This window comes from Carassius carassius, chromosome 1, assembly GCF_963082965.1.
Source record: "Carassius carassius chromosome 1, fCarCar2.1, whole genome shotgun sequence".
Classification (NCBI taxonomy): Eukaryota; Metazoa; Chordata; class Actinopteri; order Cypriniformes; family Cyprinidae; genus Carassius; species Carassius carassius.
In genome coordinates, this window is record NC_081755.1 from 26,549,892 (window position 1) to 26,572,485 (window position 22,594).

The 22,594-nt window shown below is 36.9% G+C and overlaps 1 protein-coding gene across 1 annotated transcript in view; it reads left to right on the forward strand.

Moving 5' to 3' along the window:
- spop (speckle type BTB/POZ protein) overlaps positions 1-22,594 on the forward strand; it is an 85,841-nt gene that overhangs the window by 31,869 nt on the left and 31,378 nt on the right. Inside the window, exon 2 of the mRNA XM_059553276.1 lies at positions 3,676-3,802. The gene's annotated coding sequence lies outside the window, so the exon portion shown is untranslated. The remainder of the gene's footprint in view (positions 1-3,675; positions 3,803-22,594) is intronic.

Sequence of the window (22,594 nt, forward strand, 5' to 3'; positions counted from 1 at the left end):
ATTGCAACAGGGATCAAGTACTCGGCCGTGAAAGTGATGATCGATCAAGAAAACAACCATTGTTGTCCAATTTTGTTACTTTCAATATGTAAAAAATTTTATTGGCGTGTTTTTTATTTTTATTTTATTCAGTGTCATTAAAATTAAGTTACATTAAAAAGCCTTACAAAATTACTTATTATTTAATAAAATAATAAATAATTGCAAAAAATAAAATTAAAAATTATTTGGTTTTCAGCCAAGTGGTTTTTGGATTCATCCCAGAATTTTCATTTCGGTGCATCTCTACAATATTGTGATATATGTTGTTACTGTGAAATAAAAGGACTCCTATCATGATATAAGATTTTGGTCATATCGCCCATTCCTAGTGGTTAATTGATTTAATATCAATACTCAGTTTATTTTAATTCATTTTAATGAAAAAAGAGTAAACAAGAAACTTTGGCATAATTGCTGCATAAATAACAAAAATAGCAGAGCCTGTATTTATACATATCTTAGGTTTGATATCTCACATTCCCTTGAGTTCCACACTTATTTTGTAGATTTTAAAGCCCATTTCACATGACTCGCATCAGGGTGGCATACACTGCTTTGACCTCCACATTTGAAGCTTTGCAGACAGCGTGATGGAAGACTGATTTTGTAAGGTTGCTAGGTAGCAAGAAAGCAGGAAAAAGGTGACAACTGTTTGAGCTAGGAAAAGAAAGTCTAGTGATTTGCTTACTTTGATAAATGATAGAATGGAAAACAACAAATTGGTGCACAGTACACACACACACACACACAAGGATCATATATAATCATTGGTTGTGCTTTAAAATGTCAGCAGCGAGTGGCGTTGTTCCCTGAACTTTGAGTGGCACACTAAATGCTTGGCCAGAAGTGTTGTAGCTGATGCTTTGCTCAAGAGCCCCAGAGTTCAATGACACGAGTCATCTGAAAAAGGGTCTTATTTCAGTCATCAGTAAGTGAATCATGTGACCCAGAAATCTCTCAGTTTACATCTATACAGGCTGTACTAAACTGGACACACACACACTAGCTGAAGGAATGGACAATCCAGCCCTCGGGAACGCTATGAGCAGGTTTTTGGATGATAATGGTGATGAGCTGTGGAGATTTGGGCTTCCCTGGGAGTGTAGAGCAGTTAGAGCCCAGCTTGTGTTTGATGTCATGTCTAGGGCATGATGGGATTGATTTCTGGATCACTCGGAGTGCTTCAGGGCTTCAGAACGACAAATTCTCCTTGAGCTGTTCTTGCGCTTTAAATACCTGAATGTCCAGCGCTTTGGCAAGACATGTTAGCATTGCTGTGGACATTTCAGGATGGGGAAAAAAAACACCAGTTTTACTTAGTCAAAAATGCTATTGTAATTTTGTTTTATAACATTACTTTTACAGTTTTTGTTACTCAAGTGTTGCATAGCTAGTTTATTTAGTTTGTTTCAGATAAAATTAAAATGAAGTTGTTCAGTGATATGTGTTAAATGTGTGTACAGTACAGAACAAAAGTTTGGACACACCTTCTCATTCAAAGAGTTTTCTTTATTTTCATGACTATGAAAATTGTAGATTCACACTGAAGGCATCAAAACTATGAATTAACACATGTGGAATTATATACATAACAAAAAAGTGTGAAACAGCTGAAAATATGTCATATTGTAGGTTCTTCAAAGTAGCCACCTTTTGCTTTGATTACTGCTTTGCACACTCTTGGCGTTCTCTTGATGAGCTTCAAGAGGTAGTCACCTGAAATTATGGAATGATATTGCGGACTTTATTCAAAAGGCATTGCAAATTGTATTTGCAATTGCGTTTTCAATTTGTGGACGCATAAAATGTGACATAATCCAAACGCAAATGCAAATCACGCATTACCGTTTTCATTTTCGATTAAGTGAACGCACAGTGTCTGCCAAATTTAAAATGGAAATGCAAAGTCCGTTTGCAATTGTGTTTCCCATATCTTAGGAGCTATGAGCCTGTCATATTTAAATAGCAATATTAATTACCACATTTGCCTTTTCACTCTCTCTGCACTGTGCATGTAAACTGCCAAAACTCAAATGGAATCGCAATACCTTTTGCATTTGAATTTCCAACGTCTACACGGAAACCTGTCAATCAAGTGACAGGGGTGGGGCCGTTTTATTGGGCGTGTTTGCATTGGGAAGTGACGATCGTACTAAAATGTAATATGTTTTTACTATGGTAAATATGAGTTAACGATAGTGTTTATAATTAAGCCACAGTAGCCACAAATGTACAGTTGTCTTAGACGAATTCTCCTTGATTCAGCAGTTGCACGATGTACAGCAGAGAGTCCTGTCTTGAATCTAGAGATCTGGTGCTACTTCAGTGTAGCTTGGTAGCTCAGTGGTTAGTGACTGTCATCTCTCATGGCAAACAAAAAAATAAAGAACGTCTGTGTCTGCCCGGGTTTCGAACACGCGCTAAAAGACTGTATGCCGTGAGAGATGACAGTCACTAACCACTGAGCTACCAAGCTACACTGAAGTAGCACCAGATCTCTAGATTCAAGACAGGACTCTCGGCTGTACATCGTGCAACTGCTGAATCAAGGAGAATTCGTCTAAGACAACTGTACATTTGTGGCTACTGTGGCTTAATTATAAACACTATCGTTAACTCATATTTACCATAGTAAAAACATATTACATTTTAGTACGATCGTCACTTTCCAATGCAAACACGCCCAATAAAACGGCCCCACCCCTGTCACTTGATTGACAGGTTTCCGTGTAGACGTTGGAAATTCAAATGCAAAAGGTATTGCGATTCCATTTGAGTTTTGGCAGTTTACATGCACAGTGCAGAGAGAGTGAAAAGGCAAATGTGGTAATTAATATTGCTATTTAAATATGACAGGCTCATAGCTCCTAAGATATGGGAAACACAATTGCAAACGGACTTTGCATTTCCATTTTAAATTTGGCAGACACTGTGCGTTCACTTAATCGAAAATGAAAACGGTAATGCGCGATTTGCATTTGCGTTTGGATTATGTCACATTTTATGCGTCCACAAATTGAAAACGCAATTGCAAATACAATTTGCAATGCCTTTTGAATAAAGTCCGCAATATCATTCCGTATGAAATGGTCTTCCAACAGTCTTGAAGGAGTTCCCCGAGAGATGCTTAGCACTTGTTGGCCCTTTTGCCTTCTGTCTGCGGTCCAGCTCACCCCTAATCCATCTCGATTGGGTTCAGGTCCGGTGACTGTGAAGGCCAGGTCATCTGGCACAGCACCCCATCACTCTCCTTCTTGCTCAAATAGCCCTTGATGCCTTCAGTGTGACTCTACAACTTTCATAGTCATGAAAATAAAGAAAACTCTTTGAATGAGAAGGTGTCCAAACTTTTGGTCTGTACAGTGTGTGTGTGTGTGTGTATATATATATATATATATAATATATATATATATATATATATATATATATATATATATATATATATATATATATATATATATAACACATTACTGAACAACTTCAATTCATAGAATTGCTTTGTTTGCTCTAAGAAATGTCAAAAATGGGTGGTTTCAGTTTTATAGTTCCTTTTATCTGTACTCTTATTTTGTGGCATGTCTCTGTGACCTCACTGTGTTTCATAATTCTCTTTTCTTCTGCTTCTTTTCTCAGATCTCTTTCTGAATCATTGAAAATCAAAACTTATAAGCACTCTACAGAATCTGTGAAGCTGAGAACTTCATTGGAGGGAGAGGAACGGCTGCCACGTGATGCCACATCTCTGCCTAATCACCAATAGGTAAAAAAAACATCTGGGTAGCGGATAAAAGATGTGTTCAATCCAATGAACTTGATGAATTCAAAAAATAAGAGAGAAAAACTTTTACATGGCTGTTTTGTACTTTGTGCTTGTTGTAAAGCTTAGGGACACTTGTACTACAAGCTATTTGGCGCATGAGTGGAGTGATTCAAATGGGGAAATGGATTGATTTAGGGAAGAACAAGAAGAGAAAAATAAAATGGGCCTCTTTAATGGGTAGAGAAGGAAACCGAGATTTTGCAGAGATGTGAAATGGATGCGAAAAGAAAAGGAGATGAGCAGATATGAAAAGGTAAAGGTTTGGCGCTGAAGGATGCAGATTTGAGCATCTCGATGACAATGGGGTAATGAAAGTGGCATTTTTTACATCTAATAATGGACCGCTGGGTGCTGAAAGGCCGCTGCATTGAAGTAGACAAGGGAAAAATCTTAAATGTTAAGACTGAAAGGAATAACATGTGAGAAATAATGTGCTTTAAATGCGTTTTCTCTGTCAGACCATGTACCCGCATCTAAGAGGTGAAGGACTAGCACAGAGCGCACAAACAGACTCGTCCGCTAAGATAAAACGCACCGTCACACACCTCTCTCTCAGGTGCGTGTAGTACGGATGACCCGGTGGTGATCACAGGCTTGAGTGCATTACTACTGACAGGATAATTAGCCGCTCATGACCTTGTGTCTGTTTTTATCCCCGTCTCTGTTCTCTACATCTTTTTCAGCATTAGCCTATGGCTCTTTTATCTCTTAAGAGCGGCACACTGTCTCTGTCTTTGTCTCCCTCACTGTAATTGATGACTGTGAATTGCTCGTATCAAGATAATCCATGTTATAAGAACCTTTTTTGCTGTTTTGTGTTTTAGCAAACGGACATGCATGTAGGAATGCTAGTGTGAGCCATAGTGATGTAAGTGGCATGAATGATTTGTTATTTGTCCATATGTGGGATTTTCTGATTAAACGTTTTACACTATAAATATAATTATTATAGTTTGTTTAAAGGAATAATTTTCCTGTTTATATGATATTATGCTTCTGTACCATTTTATCATTTGTCAACTTCTTCAAATTCTTTGAGCAGTTCTTCTCTGAATCTGTGATGTAATGAAACTGTAGCGAGGTAGTGAAAGCATGTCTATTATTGGCATTGAGGTGAATCCATGTAGATAATTGTGGTGTTTTATTTTGCATTCTGGGTGTTTTTCCACCAGAGTGGTTGTAATTTAGTTTTACATTACCATTTTCCACCCTCTCTCAGTTATTTAGTGTTAAACAGTCTGTTTTTGCTGTTGCACAGTTTGAAAACTTCAGTATGTGCATTGCCATGAAAATGGCAGGGTCTGTTAAGGCATCTATTATGCAAAATTCACTTTTAGATGTTGTTTGAACATAAATATGTTGACTGTGTGTAAACAAACCACCCTATAATGATAAAAATCCACCGGCTCCTTTTCTTTTAATCCCCATAAATCACAAGCACTGTCTGTCTGCAGAGACACAATATCTGCCATGTTTATCTGCATGCTAGAGCATTTAAAAATGGCATTCAAGTAAGAAATGCCTTTTTTAATCTTTAGATGTTATTCAGTTCAGAGCAGTGAGTGACTTTCTCAGATTTTTCTCTGCTGATCTAATCTAAACATGCAATTTCTTTCCCAGATGTTTACCTGCATGATGCGTTGTTTCAGCAGTGGCACTGTGATGAGACTATTGTGCATGCACATTGCAGAAGGTGTGATGCAGGGCAAAACATGTACATATTTTTGTTTGATTCAAAAGAAAAATAATCTTGCACGGTTCTATATTTGCCTGATATAAAGTCATTAATTCTGATTTAAGGGTTCTTAATGTCCCCCGTAGTCAAATATCTTATACCTTAAAACGCATCTTTGATCATCAAAAATACATATTTAAATGTTTTTTCTTGTGAAAGATTTTCTGTTTACTGTAGTAAACGCAGAATAATAGCATACACGGATATTGACTGATAAAGCTATGTTTTTACTAGCGGAAAACTACAGTGAATACTGTAACATTTGTTTAAGTTACTTACTTGACGATGTTGTGTAGTAAAATGTTTGTGATTCCAATTGGCAACAGCGAGGAATAGGAGAAAAGCACCGAAATGGAAGATTTGTTTGCTAAAATAAATGCAGTGTCAGTTATATGGAAATATTTTGGCTACAGAAAGGATGAAGTTGGAGTTCCTTAAATTTTTTTTCAGCCATTTCTTTGCTTTTTTTCCGCTTTTAAATGGCTTGTAAATACCCCATATTTACATTAAATTAGCAGAAATTTGTCATTTGTTTGAATGGACAGTAACAAGATTACAACAACAAATTTTAGTGTCTTTTCTCTAAATAAACTAAATAATTTTACTACAAATACAAATGATGGTGGGGGCCAGTGCTGCTGTGGACATATGATGAAACGTTTTGCGTCAACACAAACTATCGCAGCAAGCTTACTGCACTTCTTCATTCACAAATGAACTCCATTATTTTAGGGTAAGCAGCAACATTCATTATTAACATAACGTATTAGATCCTTGATTTGCCTGAATTGATAGTAGGGCTGTCAAATCTCCGAAGTATACTTGACCTTTATCAGTGTTGCACGAGATGCGATGACGATGTAAGTGTCATTGCATTTTAAGGTTTGTTATCCTATTCAATTGAAGTCACTAGAAAAAAAAGAGAACATCAATGTGGAGAAGATCTTCAAAGCTGAAACCAAGCTGAAACCACACTCCGGGATACCACTGCATGTCTGGGGCGACGTCTGTAAAGCACTGTCACACTGCATGAAAGCATTTATATTACGCAATCACTGAAACATGAAACATGAATCCCATAATCCTATTATTTATATATATATATATATATATATATATATATATATATATATATGTGTATGTGTGTATATATATATATATATATATATATATATATATGTATGTATATATGTATATATGTGTGTATATATATATATATATATATATGTATATATGTGTGTATATATATATATATATATATATGTATATATGTGTATATATATATATATGTATATATGTGTGTGTGTGTCTATATACCGTATTTTCCGGACTATAAGTCGCACTTTTTTTCATAGTTTGGCTTGTCCTGCGACTTAGGGGCTGTTTACACCTGGCCACTTCATGCGTTTTGCGTTTTTACGGTGGTATGATTCACTCTTTTGTTGTTCTGTTTTCTTTCAGGATCAAAAATACAACAAATTAAAGTGTTTATCTGTATTTCCGACTGATGAGAACTATGCATATACATTCATAAATCAGTCAATTTTGTATTTTATTATGAGATATTTTATTCTAATGTGATCAGTGACTCAAGCACTGATGGACCAAAGAGCACGTATTTCGACATTTGCAGTAAAAACGTGAAATATAAATTCTCAGAAAATGCATTTAATACCAATATATTGAAACGTCTGTTTATATACTCCATTAATAAAGGAGTCCAGACATTGGAAAAATATCAGTCCACATGCGTTTTATATTTAATATGAGGGAAATAGACATGCATGCATGCGTGACACAAAACATATTTAACTTTTAGGTAGCAAAATATTTTTTAATAATTCTGTCAATTACACTAAGGTCATTACATTGTCTGCTATATATTTGCTTCTTATTTATTAAATACGGGCAATTGATTAATAAAACATAGATCAAAATTAAGATAAAATGTATAAAAAACTAATATCTTTTAAAAAGAGTTTTCCATAAATAACTTCTGTATGACCTGGCAATAAAATTAGAAAAAAAGTGTGTCTAATGTGATTGGCTTAACTGATTTGATTTCGGGTGCGGGTCGGGTGTCGGTTCTATTTTAAGCGGGTCGGGTGCGGATTTTAATCAGTGCTGCTGTTGGAAAACGGGTCGGATGCAGTTTTAAGCACTGCGGGTACGGGCGGGTGCGTATTTACAAAATCGGACCCGTGCAGCTCTCTGCTGCCAGAGATGCTGCTCAGTGCTCCTGTAGTCTACAACGAGCATCATAGAGCGCCCTCTCGCGGCTGTAGACGGTAATGTTTTTTCTTGGTTCTAAATAAATGCAACTTATAGTCCGGTGCGACTTATGTTTTTTTCCTCACCATGGCGTATTTTTGGACTGATGCGACTTATACTCAGGTGCGACTTAGTCCAAAAAATACGGTATATATAATATAATAATTTTTTTTATGCTTTGAATAAACATGCACTAGTAATGTTTTGCCCTCTTGTGGCCACAGGAGAGGAGCCAAAAACTTTTCTTTATCCTAACTGAAATTCTGCATTTTAAGTTAGAATATTTGAATTTTGATAATATTTGAGTACAAAATTCGATTTTAGCTTTTTTTAGCTATTTTGACAGCCGTAATTGATAGTGAGTAAGGTGAGTCAAATATTGTGTTACAAAACCCACAATAAGGCAAAAAGGAAATAGTCATTTTCAGGGTTTTATTTGTATACTTTTTATTATATTTATTTTCTATAAAGATGCCTGTAAAATCACCACAATTATTCTAGAATTATTAATTACTTGATTTTTGAGCAATTCAAGATGTTTGATGAACATTCCTCTATTTCTACTCATCGTAATACATTCCAGAAAAAAATGATATTGCAATCCAATATCATTAGGGATGGGTACCGAAACCCGGTATTAAACTGGCCCCGGTGCTAAATTATGAAAGACCATAGTATCAGTAAGATCTAACGCTATCGGTTCTGCTTTCGGTACTGGAGGGAAAAAATTAATGTACTATGTATTTATGCTTAATAATGTTATCGTGAACATTTTATCTCACCAAACATTTCTAATGTGCGATCATATTAAGACGTTTGTCTGTGAGATCTGCGAGATCTCTCATGCGCGCCGCGGAGGCTGTCTGTCAGTCACACACACACACACACACACATCACAACAAGAACGAGCGCGGCACACACACACACGCATAAGGGGCTGTTCACATAATGCGACTTTTGAGCGCTCAAGTGTTTGATTTCAAGTGTTTGATTTGACAAATTTCAAATGTAGGCGCGCGGTATGCTCATAATGGAAGCGACGCGTAAGCGGTGCTACGAGCTTGTTTTTTCCAGGCGCGTCCGCACCGCATCGAGTTAAAAACATCTCAACTTTTCAGATTGCCGCGAGCGCACCGCAGGTCATGTAGCTTCCTCACCTTTTCCGTAACAATGTTGAAAGCTCAGCCAAGATGAAAGAACAGCTGATAGCTGTATGTGGATTTTTTAATTAATTTAGTAGCAGAGCTACTGCAAGCAGTTTTAAGTCCTGCAAATCCATTTATCCATTGCTGAAATTTCCGCGTCTTCATGGAGAGAGCAGGTCATGGTTGCTTAGCAACAGCAGACTCCTCAGGAGCGCAAGTGCCCGAAGGCTTTGTAAAAAAAAAATCAGAAAGCAGTGTGCCTATCGTTTTCCACGCATTTTTAGGTGCGATATGTGAACGGCCCCTTACAGTACGAAAACTCCCGCTTAATACAAAGAGTGACGATGGCGGAGACAGTAAAACGTTCCAAAGTGTGGTTATACTTCACTAGAGTTGATTCCGACAACACTAGTTGTCATAAGTGCAACAAAAATTTTGCATTTAAGGGCGGAAACACGAGCAATCTGTCAAAGCATCTTTCAAAAGTGCATTATGTGCAGACAGAGAAATGCAAAGTTTTCGACTGCCTAACACAGCACAAAGTAACACAACACAAACTACCGATAAGAATACCGTTAAAGTACCAGACCGCTAAGCAGTATCGGTAAAAGTAGTAATACCGTTAAAACCTTAACGATACCCATCCCTAAATATCATGCAGTCCTACTTCACAGACATTACCGTCTGTTTTTGTAACTTGTAAGGGGGTGGGGAGCAGCAGCTTATTTGCATATAAAGAAACAGACATGAAAACAGTGTGTTTCTGCTTCCACTCAAAATAGGCATTTTCAAAATTATATAATAAATGATCTGTGGTGTACTTTGAGCTGAAATTTCACAGACACATTCTGGGGACACCTGAGACTTATTTCTTGTAAAAAGGGGCATAATAGGTGCCCAGGAAATGTTTTTGAAAGCTAATGGGATTCAGGTTTCAGTGATTGAGTAATATAAATGCTTTCATGCAGTGTGACAGTGCTTTACAGACGTCGCCCCAGACATGCAGTGGTATCCCGGAGTGTGAGGAGTCAGTTTGTTTGCAGTGACCGAAAGCTACTGTTGAGGATCCGTTTGCATGTTACAGCACTCAGCCTGATTTAAACAGTGACTTCCTCCCTATTATTCAAGAGGTGTAAACACATGCAGTGTAAAATCCTTCCTGTTTCAGATGTTGCCTGAAACAAAGGCTGCGCTGAGAGGAGAAAGTCTCATGCTTCGTCTCTTACAGCGCCTCACATCCAGCTTTTTTAAAATAAATTACCATTCGCAGCTTATTTAATTCTTTGAATTTTATTCCCTTTCACGTTCTGGTGTGTGTACATGGGCGGTGGATGTAGAATATTCAGTGGTGTGTGTGTCTTCATCAGGTAATTGGTTGGTGGAGTGTCACTGGGGCTCAGTTTAAAGCCGCATGCAGATTCCACAACTATACAATCCAACACACGCTGTCACGCAAACTCCTACATTTACTCAGTAAGGGTAAAACTGTTCACATCCATAAAAAATTGGAACCATATGGTTAGCCATCCACAGTTCTGAATGCATGTTTGAACCATGGTTCATCGTGTTTAATGATGCTTCTGAAAATATAAAAACATTTGTATACATTTTTTAAAGACAATTAAGATTGACTATCCACTTACAGAGGGAAAGAAACCACAAACCCATGTAAAATTGATTTGATATACAAACATGTGAATACAAATGACTACACTTTGTAACATGTCTGTGCATACTTCAAAGTCACACCATAGCATTAGTATGTGACAAACCAGTTTGAAGAGCTCAACAAAAATGGTGCAATAACAACTAGATAATCACAGCTTTGAGACATCTCCCAAATTTGTTTTTGCTAGATTATTATTGATTTGCATTACTTAACCTGAACAAATCCTTTTAAGATGGTAAACAAATCAGATTATTAGTGTTTGAGCTTGTATTGGATATCTCTCTGGTGTGTGATGCTCAAGTTAGCTAAAATTCTATGAAAATCATTTCCGTGAAATCTATTATTTTATGAAAAAAATATTATTTATGAAAAATGTGTCTTGTTATAAATGACTCATAACTGCATGTTTATTTATTTTACATTTAACCTTGATTTTTATAATTTAGAAACCCTAGCCCCATCGGATCTATCCATCAGGTAATCAGTACCTGATGGATAGATCAAAATTTCCACCCTGTGATTTTCTCCTCTTCTACAGTTTAAAAAAAACTGTTCAGGGAATCCGATTGCAATAGTCATTCTATAGTTCTATATTCTACATCCCTGATCCTTCCCAATACCTTAAGTTAACTACGTTGGTAACTATTAATAAGTAGCAAATTAGGAATTTGAGGCAAAAGTCATAGTTAATGGTTTGTTAATAGTGAGAACTGGACCTTAAAATAAACTGTGAACAAAAACATCTTCCCAGTTTTCCATTAAACAATCTAGTCTGGATCCTGCAAACTGAGGCAGAAGAGAGCAGTTAACCCTCTCATATCACCATGGCAGCTCATCGGCCTTAACGGCTGCATTTTTGCTGTTGCTTAGACAGCATGACAAGTTAACAGAAGACTTGATCTTAATTGGCTCTGCTGAAGGCACTTTTGTGGGTTTGTGTGTGTGTGTGTGTGTGTGTGTGTGTTTGTGTGTGTGTGCGTGCACATACCCGTTTAGGGGCCAGTTCATTGATGTTAACTTTTAAAGGGTGGGTGTTTTGTGTAACTGGGGGTTTTTATTGGCTCAGTTATGGTGGATGCTAGACATTTTGGGACTAGTTTATTTTTGTGACTTTGAACTCTGCTGGACTACAGGAAGGATGCTGTCACCCAATCTGTTTTGAGTTAACTTTGTGATGAGTTCACGGGCAGAGGGATACTGGGAGATTCAGCAAGGCAGGTCTTAAACTTAGTCTTTGTCTGTGTCTGGTCATAATAATCAGATATTTCTTTGTGCTTTGCTGTCTATTGTTTAGCCATCTTCATATTTAGCTGTCTGTACAGTTAAAGCTTAATTTATATGCACCCTCTGCTCACTGCTTTTTGAAGTGAAATATGATTCTAGTTATTGCTGGCAATTAATTATTTTACAAATAATATAAATTGTTGACTTGTCTCATTTATTCATAATCAACTTGGAAACAGCTTATAAATAAAACTTTTGGTTTTGTAATTAAATATTACACTGAGTTGAATTACATGAATAATATTCTATATATATATATATATATATATATATATATATATATATATATATATATATATATATATATATATATATATATATATATATAAAAATAAAACCTAGAGTTAATTGAGACATTTTGTAGCTCTTTTTTTATTTTTTATTTTATTGGCTTATTTGGATTGCATTATCTAAAACGAAAATCTCACACACAAATGCGCATGCATTTCTTTTTGTTTCTACACCTCGTTGATATGGTCCAGTTTGCAAATGAGGGGGCTAGCTGGTGTAAATATCCAATGAAACATACCAGTTTTACCTTAATGTGAAACTTTGGTCTTAGTGCTGCAGAAATCATTTAAATTTGCACATTTGTGCAGGTTCAAGGATATTCAGGGATCCCTGCCAGGTTTGTTTGGCTTTTCATCATGCGTTGAAATGTGTCCCCTGCTTACTTCAAGTTTTTTGCCAACTACTAGTTATGTTTCAGAGTACGCTTATGAGGAGGGAAAAAGTTGTTTTGCCCTTCAAGAGTCTCACCAGAAGAAGAGTAAGACAGAGATACGATGGGCTTTCACACATGGCTCAAGCTCGGCTGGTGAGGAGTGTTCAGATGTGTGAGCGCATCTCTTCTTTTCTGTATGTGTGTCTGGAAGGAAAGAAAGAAGGATCAGCAGAGATGAGACACAACAGTAAGGACAGCTAAAGAAATTAGCAGCTACTGAGGGGCTTTGTGTTTTGCACATTATGTGAGCAGGGGCTCACGCTAATTATAACGCTTTTATGCTTCTAAGGAACACCTTTGAAATCTATTGAAGGGGGATAATTGAGCCTGGAAATGTGTTACCTGGCAAAGTCAAGTTGAAGGTCATTACTGAAAATAAAAAAGGACCTGATGATCCATTTGAGAGCAAATCCTTTGTTCCTAATGCAAAGATGTTGTTTAACTCTGCTGATGTGCTTCAAACACCAAATTCAGCATGAACAATTAATTAGAAAAGGACCTGAGGGTGAGCCTTGGGGAACTTCTGACAATTTGAAGGGGTCTTAGTGGGTACTGCTTCTACAAAGCTGGTTGGAAAATCCATGTTTTTTCACTTTCTAAATTGCATTTAAACTCATCTATTTTATCTTGTTTCTTGATGTTGTTTTTTTCTTGTGCTTTCAGGTGGTAGTCCTCAGTATTTTATTTCGAAGATAGAATATTTTGTAGGCTCGTTTTGGATGATGTACAGTGTAGAGTTGAGCCAATAGACGATGCCATCATCCATCATCGATTGCTGATCCCCCCCCCCATACCCTCGCAATACGCCATATCCCAATACCGTGTTCAGAAAGAAAATTATGTATATGGAACCCCTAAAGGGAATAAATACGAGATGGGAGAAAAATGCATATTTTAATGATTTCTCTTGCAGTTATATATGTATATAAATTTTGGACATCAGGGAACCGGTGTTATGCCTGGCATTGAAACCGCTTTTGAGTGCATGATCGTTTTTTAGTTTCACTTTCGAGATTCGCGATGGCACGTATTCTGTTTATACTTTAGAGCAGCAGTACTTAGCACACATTTTACAAGATTAGATGTTTATCAGTGGTGCTCAGGATCTGCAAGTCATTCGCCATCGTCCTCAGTCAACTCTCCTTACTCTCCGTTTATGTGGTAAGTTAAATGTTATGTACTGTAATCTAAGAGGCAACCATTAGCAATCGTTTTCTGAATACAGATTCACGCTTCGGGCACACCCCTTAACATTGCCCCCCTCAATGGCATCGTCCATCGCGATGTTGCACTGTAGAAATCATACGATGCAAATTTTGTAGACACCGCCCAAACCTTAATACAGTGCTGAAGAATAAAAGGCACCTTTGTCCTGCTTCCATTGTTTTCAATCTTGGATAGAATTGGATTTGGGGCATATGAAAGATTATATTATCGACACTCTTAAATTGTTTTATTGAGCCTTAAAAACCCCATTGAATAAAAAACTTAGAACAGTGTGATAAACCGTGAAGAGGGAGGTATTAGAACAAGAACAATAGTTTGTGTATTTGAAATATATACCATGTTAACAAGCAGTAAGTTAACTGTGCTTACCTACACAGCTCCACTTCTCTCTAGCTTTAGAGGTTGGAGATGTACTGATTACAGCTGTGGGTTTTGGCAGGTTGTGGCAGACTGTTTTTGCTAACTGTGTTGTTCTGATGGATGGCAGGCAGCGGGTCCCAGGCAGGGGGCCCCCCTGTGGGGCCAGTGCCCTTTCAAGAGTGACACACTAATGCATACTGCTGCAGTGGAGAAGAACAATAATATAATTATATGGCACAAGGATTGACAACTGTGTGATAATGTGCTTTTATTTGTAGTACAATATTAATATAATACAGGTCTTTACATTATTAGGGTTGGGGTTTTTTTGTTTTTGAAAGTCTCGCAAAGATTTTATGTGATCAGAAAATTATTCTATTTTAATGTATTTTAAACAGAAAATTTGCATTAATGTGTAATAGGTTTTTGTGTGTTTATGTATTTGGATATGATAATACATAAACAAGTTAATTTGCGAAAGCACAATGGGCCAAAACATAACTTTAAAGACCTTTTATGTTAGAATAAGAAGTTAAATATAGTTTAAAAATTACCCTTTTTGCCCAGAAGACTAATCGGTTCATAACATCATGGGACCATGGTGATAGAGAGACTATTTTGCCATCGTGATACCCCGAAATTGATAATACCGTTACATTAACCATGTATCATGAATGGAGATCATTGCATCAAATTATGATATTCTACAAGCCCAGTGAGCAGCAAGCGAGCCTATTTTATGCTAGACAGACAGGATTCATTATAGTGTATTCCATGTTTTGTATAATTGGGTAACCACATTGAGGGTGAGAAGGCTATATATACACATGTATTCATGTGTTCGTTTACAGCCCAGATATTTTTTACTGTGGTGTAAACTTGAGAGAGTCAGCTGTCTAATTGATCTCACTGCGGTAGTGTGCAATGGCAAACTGTTCGCACACACACCACGACTCCCTAACTGTGTCTTAACAAGAGAGACACTGCCACTCTCTCTTTCAGTAGGGGGGAAAAGACCGGGTCGGGGGTTTTCTTCCACTGCAGCGAGTTATCTAAAAAAAGTTAAGCTGCAATTATATGCACTATTTTTATATGAACTTGGTAATGATTCAATATGCATCAAATTTGGACATTTCTAGTTCCACACGTTAATATGAAAACTCCCAGGGTATAGCTTTTTGGCAAGGATTACTTGTATGTATGTATGTGAGCAAGAAAGGTCTACATTCTCACCCTCAAAGTTTTCTGCCTCAGTGTCTCTCTTCTGGCATCAACTCATCCATTTTAATCAAGCTGATAAATAACCAACTTCATTTATCCTCAGAAGATTGGAGGAAATGGATGTTTGGATGCATGAAATGAGGGTTTCATGCTGATAAATTTCCACTGTGTCTCCTCAAGTTATATACTGCTATCTTATTGACCTGTAATGCTCAGACGGTTGTTTTTTACCCATCAAGGCTGAGGAACAGTTTGTCCAGCATATTGTAGAGTCTTAAAGGGTTCATTTACCCCAGAATTGTCCATTTATTCATTCTCTCATTGTTCCAAACCCATAAGACTTTTGTTAAACCTTGAAACAAAATTTTTTTCTCCAGTGCTCGGTTTCTATTTTAATCTTTAGTGTACCGTCAGGTCTTCTTGCGTATTGCGACTTCTCATGTTGCCTGTACTTTTGCCACCATAATTCAATGCGTAGAGATCGTAACAGTAATGCAGTGAACAGAGTGGTTTAATCCAAGACTTTTGAAGAGAAACTATCACTTTCTATTATAAGTGAACAGATTTTTTCAGACTTTTATTCGCATGTAAACCTTAATCAACAAAATTCTTGGTTTAAGGTCATGTCTAGTAGTCATCATCATTTTTTTTTCAATTAAAAGTTAAGAAAATATGTTCTGTCAGCCAAATTTTGAATAGGCAGGTTGTTTTCATGAAATGGTCCATAGATGCATCAGTCAGTATGAAATCTGAATTGACCCAATTTATTTTCCTAATACATGTTCTTGTTAATTTTGTATTTGTTTTATTTCAATGGAGAAATTATTTTATTAAAAATATTGATTACACCAAAATATGTTGAGTTTCTCTGTACGTAAAATTGATTTGTCCTGTTTGATTCGGAAATGTTATGTGGAAGTAAAGTGGGTTGCAATCAACATTTTATGTTGGTTTTAAATGTGGTTTTTAGATGTCAACCTAACATTGACCCTGAATGTATTTTAGCAGTGCATAGGGGTTTGAATAAGGTCAAATAAAATAAAAAAAAGTTACTACTTCCAACATATCCCTTTCATTCTGTGTCTGTGGAGAGAGAAAAAAGAGACTGGATAAAATTAAACTAGAAAGAAGAGTCTTTGACCCATCTTCCCAAAGTTATATCCTCCCCGTAGACCCTTCCCCAAACCCATGCTATACCCCTCCCCTTTCTATATTAAGCCACTCCCCTTCTGATATTGTGTAGTTGATGCGTTCTCTGTGGGAGGAGCTTAAATAAGTGAAAAGTCACGTGATGGTTCTCATTTCCTCACAAGAAGCTCAATCCAGTAGGGAGAGTCTGCTGGGTGGGGCTGTACTTCATGTTTCTCTTTCAAGTCTCAACTAAAAGAGAATTTCAGCGCAGAAACACTGTGTGTTTTTTCTCCCTCGCTCTCTCTCCTCCCCTCATTAATTCATTAATTATTTTGGCTGGGTAACGCTTGCAGTAATGAATTCCTCGAGGGCTGAATCTCCTTGCCTGGCACCCGTCTCGTCCCACCCGCCTCGTATGTGCCAGCCGGTCTGATCTCAGATGCTGTCTGACACTGCTTTAAACTAATCGGGATTTAACCAAGTCACTTGTATCTATCTAAGGCTGTTGTAACACTTGTTTCTATTGCTTGGTCAGACTCGAGTTTGATCAGCTATCGAAACCACACATTCACTGTGTTATTGAATCACTGTGTCCGTTTAGATTTAGCACCAAAGTTGTGCACACTTTGAATGTCCCGTTGTCTGCTACGAATGTATCCCAAGATGCAAAGCATGTAAGCTGCAACTCTGAAGGCTGTTTATTTAGAGAAAGCAGCAATGAAAAATGCATTATTTTGTAATTTGTGGGTCTGGGAGCAGGCAAAGATGCAAATTATATGTTCATCGATAGGGATCTGATCTTTTTATGCAGACTCGGGTGTGAATTCATTGAAAAAAAAAAAATGCGTTCACACCAAACAAACCAACTGTACTGTGACTTCAAATGGATTTTGATTATCATAGTTATGTTTGTGAATTGTGTGGTACACATCAGTCACGGCTTGACAGTGTGAGAATTTCACTCGCATTTGTGAATAAAAATAAATATGTAAAATGCATTTAGGAGTGTGTGTGAAAGAAAATATAGGTCCCTGCAGATTCTTAAAGACTTACATTCAATGTAATACAAAGTTTTAAACATCTTAAATGGTAGAAAATAAGTCATAATTAATTTAAAGAGGTCTTAACTTTGTCTTCATAACATGAATCAAATCATTAATACCCTAAACTTCATAAAAAAAAAACCTGTACATTTCACAGGATAAAATGCGACACTGCATGTTCTGTGTGCTTGTGGTTTTAGAGCAGTTTGCAATTACTGTATTTATGCCGGTGATTGCTTACGATGTACTGTCGATGAATTATGACAATGTTTCTATTGTAGTAGATGGTCGTAAGAGTGCATATTTTGTCTTGTTCATCTGATAGGAAGTAGTAAAGACATTTTAAAATAAGAGGATATTAGGCTTGTTTACAATTAAAAGTCATACATCATGCAGATTATATTTTTTACTATTGGTATTTCAACTACATAAACTACATCTTGCATTTAAATAGAAAAAAATATAAATGATCCATAATTGTTAAAAGCATATTGTTTGAAGCAGAAATGTGTTAAAAGCTAGTGCAATTCTAGTGTATTCAAATAAATTAAGTAATTTTGCTTGTAAATGTTTCCTCATATCCCATAATTAAAAACAAAAGCAAATGATTTGATCACTTTTCATTGTACCCAAGTTCTTTGAGCACTCCTAAATTTTTAAAGTAGGAGCACTAGTGCTTGGAGAAAAAAGTAGCATCAAGCCCTGTTAGTATATTGACCAAATATGGATTCATTGCTGTTAAAAATGAATATGTAAACATCAGCAGTCTCTTAAATCCCTAGATGATGTGTGCGTGGTTCCAGTTATGAAGTCATATATTGAGTAGTTTGCAAACTAATGAACAGGATCACATGTGAAACATGCGGTTTCTTTGATCTGGTGTGTGCCTGCGAGCTCAGATCCCCCCCTCTCATACCTCTCTGACAGCTGAAGTGTGTGTGCATTCTGTTTGTGTCCTGTGGATTATCGTCTGTTACTAGGCCCAGACAGGATCGCAGGATTTTCTGCGCTGATTTAGGGGTACATTTGTGGAATGCATTTAAATACACCAAAAGTGCTGCACTTTTTATTGGTAACTGAAAACAAATTACCAAAACTTTATGAATACAAACTAGAACTTGGCTAAGGAATGTATTTTTCTGGAAGTATGGGAGATTTCCTGTAGAGTTGAGTGTACGTTGAATTTGTGAGGGTCTGTCTGTTAGACTTGCGGCTGGCACAGTGTGTAACCTGTTGTTTGTTTGTGTGTGTGTTTTCAGTGCTAAAAGGTGGTTAGCGAGTTCGTGAGTGGTATTCTGTTGCCATAAGGTGAGTTTGCATTGACCGTGCCAATAGATGAGGATACAAAGACCACTGCAAATGAAGTTCAGAAAACCGATAACTGGAGACACATGATGGGAGACACGCGCGTGAAAATTAATTGCCAGGAAGTCAGGGGTAATTTGAATTGCAAATGGACACCAACTTGTTCCCCGACTTGAATGATTAATATTTTATTGTTTTACTGAGTGAAAATGCCACAAGTGTTTTTCATCAGAAACAAATAGCAGAAAGGAAGGAGGGAGGAAAAAAGTGAGATTGGCTTAACTGATAATAATGAGTTGCAAGTTAATGAATTTAGTCTCTGAGCATTAATTTTGGAGTGTGTAGTAGGGCTGGGCAGTAAATCAAATATTCTTTGTATTTATGGCATCAGAATCACGTTTATCGCCAAGTACTAGGAATTTGTCATGGTAAAGCGTATTTTTTTCTGTGTACAATTTAGCAACATTGTGAATATCACAATTCTTTTTAAAGGTCTTTTAAAGTTTCCTGAAGGATAAAACTTGAAATGAAAGTGACACACAGCTAAGTATGGTGACCCATACTCAGAATTCGTGCTCTGCATTTAACCCATCCAAAGTACGTACACACACACACAGACACACACACACATCCGGAGCAGTGGGCAGCCATTTCTGCTGCAGCGCCCAGGGAGGTTTGGTGCCTTGCTTAAGGGCACCTCAGTCGTGGTATTGCCGGCCCGAGACTCGAACCTACGACCTTTAGGTTTAGGAGTCCAACTCTCTACCCACTAGGCCACGACTTCCCCTTGCAAGTATCCACGTTTTTCCTGACGTTAAAATGGGCACTGCCATTTGTTAATTCTACGGGTCTAGCTTCTGTTCTCATTGGTGTCAAGCTAATTTTAGCTGTACAAAACAGTTTTGCTGCTTGATATTGACAATTGATGTGTCCTGTCATATTATTTTAATCGGTTATCTTAATGAAGAACACACTGGTTGGTTCTGCAAACAGTGCACGTTGTTTTTCTCCTCGTTATTTACCTATGGCGGCTAATGAAATGGAAGTCTCACCCATAGGCTTACTTCAGCGTAGAGGAAAAAGTTGGATAACTTGCTAGTTTAATTTTATAAGTAAATTTCATATTGCTTTTATATTGTCTGTTTTAAATGGAATAGAAATTGTGGTGACTAAGTTTAAGTTCTGTAAATGTAATTAATTGGAATCGGTTGATTTCAATGAAGCACTGAAATGCTTTCCAAAACGGACAAAAAAAAAAATTAATACCATTTTTCTTTTCTTTTTTTTGTCCGAATAAAACTAATTGTTTATTTATTTTTTGTAAAAAAAAAAGGGGGGGGGAAAATGGTGGCTTACTAATTGATGTAAAAATACTTATTTGTAACAAATTTTAATGAAATTTGTAGCAGAGAAAATACTTTTTCATTACCATGTATTATTATTTTGCTGCATAAAAATTGTTAAATATCCTTTTTTTGTGTTCAAGACTTGTATAGTTTTAAATGCATTTTATTTGAAATTTTTTTCACATCTACTTGGCTGAAATGACTATTCAGTCAAAACGACTCCTTTAATTGGACAAATCATTTAAGCAAACTATATAAGAAAAGATTTTAATATTGAGGTGTATTTTTTTTTTTTGTTAAATAACTGAAAAATATTGGCTTATGTTTTAATCACCCAGCTTTAGTGCATAGGTGGGAAACGGATGAGTTGCTCTGTACTTCTGAAAAGTTTTGAATTGACCTTTTCATACTCCTAATATTTTCTTTTCTTCTCTCCTCCCCACAATACACTTTGTTTTGCACTTTGTTCATGCTCTTCCACTCTCATTCTCTTTCAAATCGTCACACAATTTACAGAAGGTTCCGCCGGACTGTGGTCTATCCTTTCAATCAGATGCTAATTAGGGGAAAGGAACGTCTCCGTCTCTCTGGCTCGTAGACGAAAGAACGTGCAGGTTGAGTGAGAAAGTGGAAAGAGGAGCAGAAGACGGTAAAAAATGGAGAGAGGAATGGGAGATGAAAGGGTGATGAGGTCGCTTCAAATTGAGAAAAGAGAGGATAATACTTGTATTTTTTTTCTTTAAAGTTTAGCTAAAATCAAAGGTCCCCCAGTCACCGTGTCTGGGAAATGTTCAACTCTTCATAACTTGATGTGATCTGACCGCAGAAAATCTTGCTGTTCTGTGAAGTAAATTAAAAAAAGTTACCTATAAATGACTTATTTTAATAAAGACGTTTCTGCCTAGCTCATGACCGTGAGGGCCTTTGACCATGTGTTCTTTAAACATTTATAAATGTCATTCATGGAGCGAGAAATTTGCTTTTCAGCTTTAATTGGTTATCAGTCATGAGCTTGCCTTAGACTGTTTTTACATCCTTTAATTAGCCCTATTAATGACTTGCTGTACTGTTAGATAAGTGGCTAGTTTGGTGTTTCTGGTCAGTTCATTAATGGCTAGGGTGTATCCAGCTAACGATTAAAGTGCCTTAATTATCAGCGGTGAGAGGAAAAATAAGGATTAGTCCTGAGGTTCTGTTTTATTTATTTTTGGTCAGAAGAAAAAAGATTGAAAAGGTTTAAGGTTCAGAGGTTTGAGGGGAAATGAACAAGAGAGCCAATAGAATGATGAATGTGCTTTTCTCCTGGAAAAGAGAGGGAGGGCCCTTTCACAATGGGGGAAAAAATAAGAAATTGTGTTTTCCTCCAGCATTATAAACATGTAGCTTTGAAGGATTTAAACTCACTGAAGTTGCTGATGGTGCTCCTGAGTCTTCAGAGGTCTGGCTTTTACTCTGACACCAGTGGCAAATGTAGACGTGCTGAACTAGATATCAACAAAACAGAGATCAAACAGTACACAAGATGTGGTGGTTTGATTGATTCTGCATATTTTTGTGGTTCGTACATATGTAGTAGAAAACTGTAACCCTTTTTTGCCATTGTACAAAATCATCTAAGGCTTTTTTTTGGTTTGAATCCTAGGACTGGGCAATATATCTAATGATATGATCATGCGCATCTAGTCAGTAAATCTGGTTCCGTGATTAGCGCTAAATCGCCATCACCTACTTTCAAATCTAGCAGCACTTAATAGACAGAGCCATAGATAACTGACAAGCTACGCAGTATCGCGTTCATTATCAAAGGCGATTCATCTGCGATAATGAACGCGATACTGCGTAGCTTGTCAGTTATCTATGGCTCTGTCTATTAAGTGCTGCTAACCAGATTTACTGCCTAGATGCGCATGATCATATCTTTAGATTTATCGCCCAGCCCTAGTAAATCCATTATCTGGTCACTTCACTCACCGTGACTTTAAAACATAATTATTATTATTATTATTTTTTTTATAATGTAGAAATTAGAGGTCAACCGATGTATCTGTTTTGGTGATTAATCGGCACCGATAGTTGAGTGGTGAAACTATTAATTATTATTAGTAAAAATCCATGATGACAGTTTTTCCTGGTTGGGTCCATTGCTGGAGCGGCTGAGAAGGTCCTCTTTATACATAAGTCCCTATAGTCTCTGTTTTACAGCACGAGACTGGCCTAAAGGAGAATATCACTGACAGCACCTGCAGTTTGTTTAGACGCGTGATACTGCGC